This window comes from Amblyraja radiata, chromosome 19 (genome assembly GCF_010909765.2).
Source record: "Amblyraja radiata isolate CabotCenter1 chromosome 19, sAmbRad1.1.pri, whole genome shotgun sequence".
Lineage (NCBI taxonomy): Eukaryota > Metazoa > Chordata > Chondrichthyes > Rajiformes > Rajidae > Amblyraja > Amblyraja radiata.
In genome coordinates this window covers 20731302-20739476 of record NC_045974.1, presented here as the reverse complement: position 1 = coordinate 20739476, position 8175 = coordinate 20731302, and the positions used below count along the sequence as shown (strand labels likewise).

The 8175-nt window shown below is 42.6% G+C and overlaps 1 protein-coding gene across 15 annotated transcripts in view; it reads right to left on the bottom strand.

Annotated features, from left to right (window-relative positions):
* Positions 1 to 710: 710 nt before the first annotated feature.
* The window catches only part of mybpc1 (myosin binding protein C1), a 94474-nt gene continuing 87009 nt past the window's right edge, over positions 711 to 8175 (bottom strand). For all 15 annotated transcript variants that reach the window (XM_033037911.1, XM_033037914.1, XM_033037912.1 and 12 more), the window contains one exon: positions 711 to 2130. The gene's annotated coding sequence lies outside the window, so the exon portion shown is untranslated. The remainder of the gene's footprint in view (positions 2131 to 8175) is intronic.

Genomic DNA, 8175 nt, shown 5'->3' with positions numbered 1-8175 from the left:
CTTGTGATGGTGGAGGCCAAGTCAAGGGATATTTTTAAGGCGGAGATTGATAGATTCATGATTAGTAAGGGTTTCAGGGGCTATGGGGAGAAGGCAGGGGAATGGGGTTGAGAGGGAAAGATAGATCAGCCATGATTGAATTGCGGTGTAGGCATGATGGGCTGAATGGCCTAATTCTGCTCCTGTAAAATCATGAACTTATGAGAACCTGACGAACGTGATGGATGATGGGAGATGGACTTGTGATGATGGTCTTGCTGCACGTGTTGGACCATCAGATGATGCCTCTGTTCTGTGGAGCAGTGTGATGTTCTCAAACCATCTCGACGTTCCACCTTCGAAGTGCTGTCACTACCGCTATAGGGATTTTGTCAGTGAGAGAATGAGTTAGCGGATTCTAGTTTTCCCAGAACGCCACTGTTCTGGCAGGTAGCACCCATGGGATAAATCAAGGGATCCAAGATCCTGAATTCTCTGGGGGGATGTTGCTCCACGCCAGGCAGCCCCTGACCTGAAGCAACCACTGGTCGTCTACTGTGGTTTTTAATGTGTTGATACTTCTACGTTGAAAATCGTTACATTCTTTACTGAACTGTATGCAAAAAAGGAATGTTGTTGTACCTAGGCAGATGTGACAATAAAATACCATTAAACCTTTGAAAATAATCAGTGTTGCATCAATAATCAATGCAGAAAAAAAAGTACAAAAGGTAATTTAAGGCATTTATTTACCATTTTCAAAGCCAGATTTACGCAATAAAGATGTTACAGCACTTTACAATGGTACCTATCAGCATCAACAGAAGTCTCCCAGAAGATTTGAGAAAGATGTTTAACATTGAGAGGGATTTACACAACGTGAGTAATGAGAGAGTGTTGCCATTGGCTTGGAGTTGGGGGAACATTTCAGAGTCTGCAGAACATGGTGAACAAGTAGTGTGCAGGAAGGAACTGCAGATGCTGATTTTACACTGAAAGCAGACACTAAATGCTGGAGTAATTCAGTGGGTCAGGCAGCATCTCTGGAAAAAACATAGAAAATAGTTGCAGGAGTAGGCCATTCAAGCCAACACCACCATCCATGTGATCATGGCTGACCATCCAAAATCAGTACCCCCGTTCCAGCTTTCTCCACATATCCCCATGGAGAAAAGGAATAGGTGACATTTTGGGTCGAAACCCTTCTTCCGACTGAGAGTCAGGGGAGAGGAAAACTCAAAATCACAGATGATTTGAGACAGATGTTTAAAAATTTTCGGGATTTACACAACGTGCGTTAAGAGAGAGTCTCCATTGGCTTGGAGTTGGGAGAACATTTCAGAGTCTCCATTTTCTCTCCCTCTCCTGACTCCCAGTCTGAAGAAGGGTTTCAACCCAAAATGTTGCCTATTTTCTCCAGAGATGCTGCCTGACGTGCCAAGTTACTCCAGCATTTTGTGTCTATCTTTGGTGGACAAGTAGTTTGTGAATGCAGGCAGAGCAAGTGAATGTGACAATCAGTTAAAGAGCAGAGGATTGCAGTGGGATCTGTGCACAGCAAGAGCCTTGTTAACACAGGACATTCAGACCATGGATTGACTATCAAAGAAATCTTCAAACAAACACATTTAACAGAGGCAGCCTATTAGTGTATAGACATTGATTGTGCACACCATAATTGTTAATAGACAAAGTTTTTATCGCCTTTGAATGAAGAATCTACTAATAGGCTGTGTTCATAACAACATTACTCAATCTTTCAATACTTGCACTATAATTCAGCATGCAAGACTTAATCTCTATTCTAGATGTCTGTAAACAAACATAATTCCTTTCCCCCACTTCCCCTTCTGAAAAACAAGCCACCTTGTTACACTTATCCATTTATATATTAAATCATCTCCAAGTCCAGGGGTCAGTGCACAAGATGCGGTTTGGCAGCTCAAAGCCAAACCATTGCAAGTTTGTGAACATTGAAAGCACAGTCAAACTCTAACAATAAACCACAATCACATTCGGATCCGAGAAGAGAGAGAGAAAGAGTTGCCTGGCCACCTCACGGCGGGGTTAATACACTCTCTGAGCCGATGTATAAGCGGATGATACCGAGCGGCATTCCCTGAAGCATCAGCTCATGGAACTGGAAGCCACCTGCAAGGTAACAAACAAGAGTTCAGCTTCCCTAAAAGACCTGGTGTCTTAAGGACCAGGTTTAATCAAACATTGTACACCAGGATCAGATGGTGCAGGAAAAATCAGTCATCCACCAATACCATTTTGCAAAAGATTTACCAATATCCCCATCACTTTTGAACCTCCTGAATTTTGCAGTCGGCAGGGCAGTACTCTGCATATCGCCAACTTGGACAATTTTACATTTTTATCACGCCAATCAATCAAGCCAATTAACCTACAAACCTGTACGTTTTTGGAGTGTTGGAGGAAACCGAAGATCCCGGAGAAAACCCACGCAGATCACGGGGAGAACGTACAAACTCCGTACAGACAGCACCCGTAGTCGGGATCAAACCCGGATCTCTGGCACTGCATTTTGCTGTAAGGCAGCAACTCTACCGCTGCGCCACCGTGACCGCTGAAAATATTTGGAAGATATTTGAAATGTGATATTTCAACATTTGAAATTTCAAATATTTGATTGGCCGGTCCATCACAAGTACTGACCCGCTCACCCTGGAAGGGATCTACAGGAGGCATTGCAGTTTGAAATTAACTTGCGAAATATCGGTGTTAGGTTTATCTGGTTCCCCTCATGAATTAATTTGCTTTATATTTGGGAATATTTGTCCAGTACTTTAAGCTGTAGTTATTTATTGGCAATTGTTGAAAACCTGTCTATCTTTTATTCATCTTTCACACCCACTCTGATTCCAGACCTAAAGGGGTTTCATTGACCAACTGTCCATTTGGTACAATGCTGGCATCACCTTCTGGTTCAGTAAGTCGAACGCCCAGGAACAAAGGAGACTACAGAGAGTGGTGAACACTGCCTGGTCCATCACTGGTACTGACCTCCCCCACTCTCGAAGGTATTATAGGAGGCGCTGCCTCAAAGATCCATACCACCCTGGCCACTCTCTCATCTCACTGCTGGGATGAAGGTACAGGAGTCTAAAAACTGTGACCACCAGGTTTAAGAACAGCTTCTCCCCAGCAACCATCTGCACAACACTAACCTCATCAGCTGTGATCTTCTATGGACTGTGTCTTTGGTTGCAATACAGACTTTGGTATTGCACTATGATGGTCTCCTAGTATTATTAATTATTAACTTATTGTATTATGAATATTGTATGAATTTTGTGTTATAAAGATGCAGCAAATAATAATAATTTCATTGATCCATTGCATATGACAATTAAACTCACTTGACATAATATTTTCTCATTTTTTTAAACAAATTTTACAGCAAAATGGTTTTCAGTTGAACTTGTATAACATCTTCATTTTTTGTTTATCAATTTTTTTCGTCTAGTCTTTACCATAACCTTACAGACAGTGATATTCATAATTAAAACTGTATCTGTTGTACAATATGATTTTAATAATTCCGTTTTAGGACATTTGACAAACACTCTTGGCTCATTTAAAAGTCATTTGGATTGCTAGATGGATCTGAAAGGTTTAGAGGGATATGGGCCAAATGCAGATGTGGGACTCGATTAAATGGGGCATCTTGGACATGGATTGAATGGGGCATCAATCAATCAATCAACCTTTATTGTCATCTTGCAAGCAACAGTTGTACAGTGCAAAATGAAAAGACGTTTCCCAGGGAATAGCGGAGCATCGCACATGAAATTTAAAACGTTTCACACATAATAACACTAAAAACAATCCAGTCCCTGATGGAACAGTATAAATAAATAGTTAAAAGCAGGTAAAACACAACGTTAAAATACAATAAACCAATCATAAAAATGTCCGGGGCAGCTGATTTGAGTGGCCAGTGCCAGTTATTAAAGTGGCCAGTGCCAGTTATTAAAGTGTCCGTGCCAGCTTGGACGAGTTGGACCAAATGGCCTGTTTCCATGCTGTATAACTATGCCTCTTTAATAATAATGACATCAGTGTGTGATGAGGCCAGAACTAAGGAAAGAAGATAAAGAAGACGGCGACACATCATGCTGGAGTAACTCAGCGGGTCAGGCAGCATCCCAGCAGAACATGGATAGATGACCTTTCTGGTCTGGACCCTTCTGGGAGAGAGGAGGTGATCTTCTCAGAGAATTTGCAGTGGAGCTATAAAATATAGAAACAAGGAACTGCAGATGCTGGTTTACAAAAGAAGACACAGCATGCTGGAGTACCATAGCGTGTGGCTGAAGATAATAAGCGTTTATATATCTGACTTTTAACCAGTCTGAAGTATGCTCAATGTTCCAATGATGGAAAAGCAGCGTCAATTTGATTATAGTAAACAATGATACTAACTGGATAATTTCCTTCTGGGATTAAGGAACAGACATTGAACATTGGATCAGACAGAAGATACATGACAGAAGGGCCATCCCCTACTACTCTGTGAAAGGTCCACCTAGAGTTGGGGACCTCTCAGCAATTCCAACTCCAGCAAAACTGCAACTAAGAATTTCATTTTCCGTTTCGGGACATTTAGACTTTATTTTAGACATGATACAGCATGGAAATGGGGCCTTTGGCTTACCGAGTCCGCACCGACCAGTGCACTATCACAATCCTGCACACTGGGGACAATTTGCAATTTACAAAAGTCAATTAACCTACAAACCCGCACATCTTTGCAGTGTGGGAGAAAACTGGAGCACCCGGAGAAAACCCACGCGGTCACAAGGTGAACATACAAACTCCGTATAGGCAGCACCTATAGTCAGGATCGAACCAGGGTCTCTGGCACTGCGAGGCAGCAACTCTACCGCTGTGCTGTTGTGCCGCCCAAATATGACATATGACACTAAACACTCTTGACTTCACTCCTGTGGTCCTGCTTTCCAGTGAAAACTCAGGTTACATGTTCAAATCAAGAACAAAGGTGCAGAATATACACAGTTTATAACAAATATTGGTGTACAAAGGAAGCCTAAACAAACATAACAAACAATTCCTCTTCTTTTTTCAACTCATCCCAAAATAATGAGTTTTGAATAACTTTAATCAAAAAGTTCACCAGCTTACCCAAACCAGACAAACCTCCAAATCCACCACTTGCCGTCTGCACCAAGACAGGTTCCGTATAGTTTCCATGGTGTTTCGATTGGAAGTAGTTAAAAGTGCTAGAGATTGGCATTAGTTTCAAATAAATGTTAAAATGCACATGATGATATTACCACTTCATCTCGTTCCACCAGCAAATACCTCACTGTGATGATGAAGGGTAGGCCACACACAATAATATAACACTGAGGGACCAATTCTCCTCTCAAATGCAAGGGTTCAAGTGCTAACTGTGCCAACAAAGGCTGGAGACTGGGGCGTACCCACAGGGTAGAGGGATGGATGTGTCTGTTTCCAGTGTGCACACCGACCTCGGTCCCGGTGTCATTCATTACCGGGCCACACAGGAGGCATGAATTGACGCGAATTTTGCTATGCAAAACCGGCCAGGGGACCTTGGGATGACACTTGAGCTATAGTTTCAACTTTATTATTGTCACATGTATTTGAGATACAGTCAAAAGCTTTGTTGTGCAAGCTATCCATTCAGATCAGATATACTGTAGATAACGACAATCAAGTCAAATTCAAGTACAATAGCATAAAGGGGAAGAGTGCAGAATATAGTTCTCAGCATTGTAGCATATCAGTTCCATAGACAAAGTCCAATGTCCGCAATGGGGTAGAGGTGAATCGGGCAGCACCCTAGCTTACTGGCTTATGGAAGGACCGTTCAGAAGCCTGACAACAAAGAGGAAGAACCGTTCAGATCTACTCATGGAATTCTATGATTCTAATTCTATAGACGTGGCCAAATTTTCCCTTGGGAAGATGGGAGTGTTTTGGAAGGTCACACCATAAAATTAACATTGAGTAGAAATTTTCCTGGCATCTTAGATAGGAATCTGGGCACCGTTTCTGGGTCTTGCAATGGGGAGGAGCAGGAAGGAGGAAATACAATTGGCATTGTTCTCTTATCACTGCCTTGATTTCAGAATCTAAAAAAACATTCAACCAAAAATAATCTGTCCGTTTTGAAATTCCCATTAGATTTTTATGAGGAAATGGCTCAGCTAAGGATTTGGCCCCATGCCCTGGACTCTAGTCCAGAGACAATGTTCCTCTTAGCCTATGCTTTAAAATCTTATCATCACTGTCAAATCTTTGATGAGATCTTCAGACTTTCAGATGATTTGAAAAAGATTATGCGAAGCATCTATTAAACTTTTAAACATGCTATTTGACCCACCAAGTCTGCACCGATCAGCGATCACCTATTCGCTAGCACTGTCCTGCATCCTAGGAACAATTTACAATTTTACCGAAGCCAATTGACCTACAAACCTGCACGTCTTTGGAATGTGGGAGGAAATCCCAATAACCGGAGAAAACCCACGCATTCACAGGGAGAATGTGGAAACTCCGTACCGACAGCACCTATAGTCAGGATTGAACCTGTGTCTCTGGCACTGTAAGGCAGCTGCGCCACTGTGCTGGCCAAATTATGAGGCTGTGCTGATAAATGGGACCAGTAGTATAGCATGGGATTGGCAGGCTGAAGGGCCTGCTTCTTTGCTGTGATAACAATGACTTTGCATTTAAGGGAATACAATTCCTGTCGTCAGAGTGCACAGTTGAAGTTTAATTCATTTGGGAGGGGAGCTTGAAACATTTGCATGATAGATTAATAGGAAATGCATAACTCTTGATAAATATGAACAGGGGGTCCTTGCCCTTATGCCCACCTTAAGCACACTCCCACCCCTAGTCACATTAAGTGTATTGTACCATTCTAAATTCCCCTTCCTCAAGTGTTGAACCAAGATTACTTCTGAGGGTGTCGGAAGGAACTGCAGATGCTTGTTTACACCAACGATAGACACAGAATGCTGCAGTAACTCAGCAGGTCAGGTAGCATCTCTGGAGAAAAGGAATAGGTGACATTTCGGGTTGAGACCCTTCCTCAGACTGAGTTACATAGAAACATAGAAAATAGGTGCAGGAGTAGGCCATTCGGCCCTTCGAGCCAGCACCGCCATTCAATATGATAATGGCTGATCATCCAAAATCAGTACCCCGTTCCGGCTTTTCCCCCCACATCCCTTGATTCCCTTAGCCCTAAGAGCTAAATCTAACTCTCTCTTGAACGCATCCAGTGAATTGGCCTGCACTGCCTTCTGTGACAGAGAATTCCACAGATTCACAACTCTCTGGATGAAAACTTTTTTCCTCATCTCAGTCCTAAATGGCTTACCCCTTATTCTTAAACTGTGACCCCTGGTTCTGGACTTCCCCAACATCGGAAACATTTTCCCTGCATCTACCCTGTCCAATCCTCTAAGAATTTTATATGTTTCCAAAAGATATCCTCTCATCCTTCTAAATTACAGCGAATACAAGCCCAGTCGACCTTTTCTTTCATCATACGTCAGTTCCGCCATCCCAGGAATTAACCTGGTGAAACTACGCTGCACTCCCTCAATAGCAATAATGTCCTTCCACAAATTAGGAGACCAAAATTGCACACAATACTCCAGATGCAGTCTCATCAGGGCCCTGTTCAACTGCATTAGGACCTTGATCATAAAATCTTCTCGATAATGAAGGCCAACATGTCATTGGCTTTCTTCACTGCCTGCTGTATCTGCATGCTTACTTTCAGTGACTGATGTACAAGCACACCCAGGTCTCGTTGCACCTCGTCTTCTCCTAATCTGACACCATTCAGATAATAATCTGCCTTCCTGTTCTTGTCACCAAAGTGGATTACCTCACATTTATCCACATTAAACTGCATCTGCCATGCTTCTGCCCACTCGCCCAACCTATTCAAGTCACGCTGCAGCCTCATAGCATCCTCCTCGCAGCTCACACTGCCACGTAGCTTTGTGTCATCCGCAAATTTAGAGATGTTACATTTAATTCCCTTGTCCAAATCATTAATATATATTGTAAACAACTGGGGTCCCAGCACCAAGCCTTGCGCACCCCATTAGTCACTGCCTGCCATTCTGAAAATAATTAGTTAATTCCTACTCTTTGCTT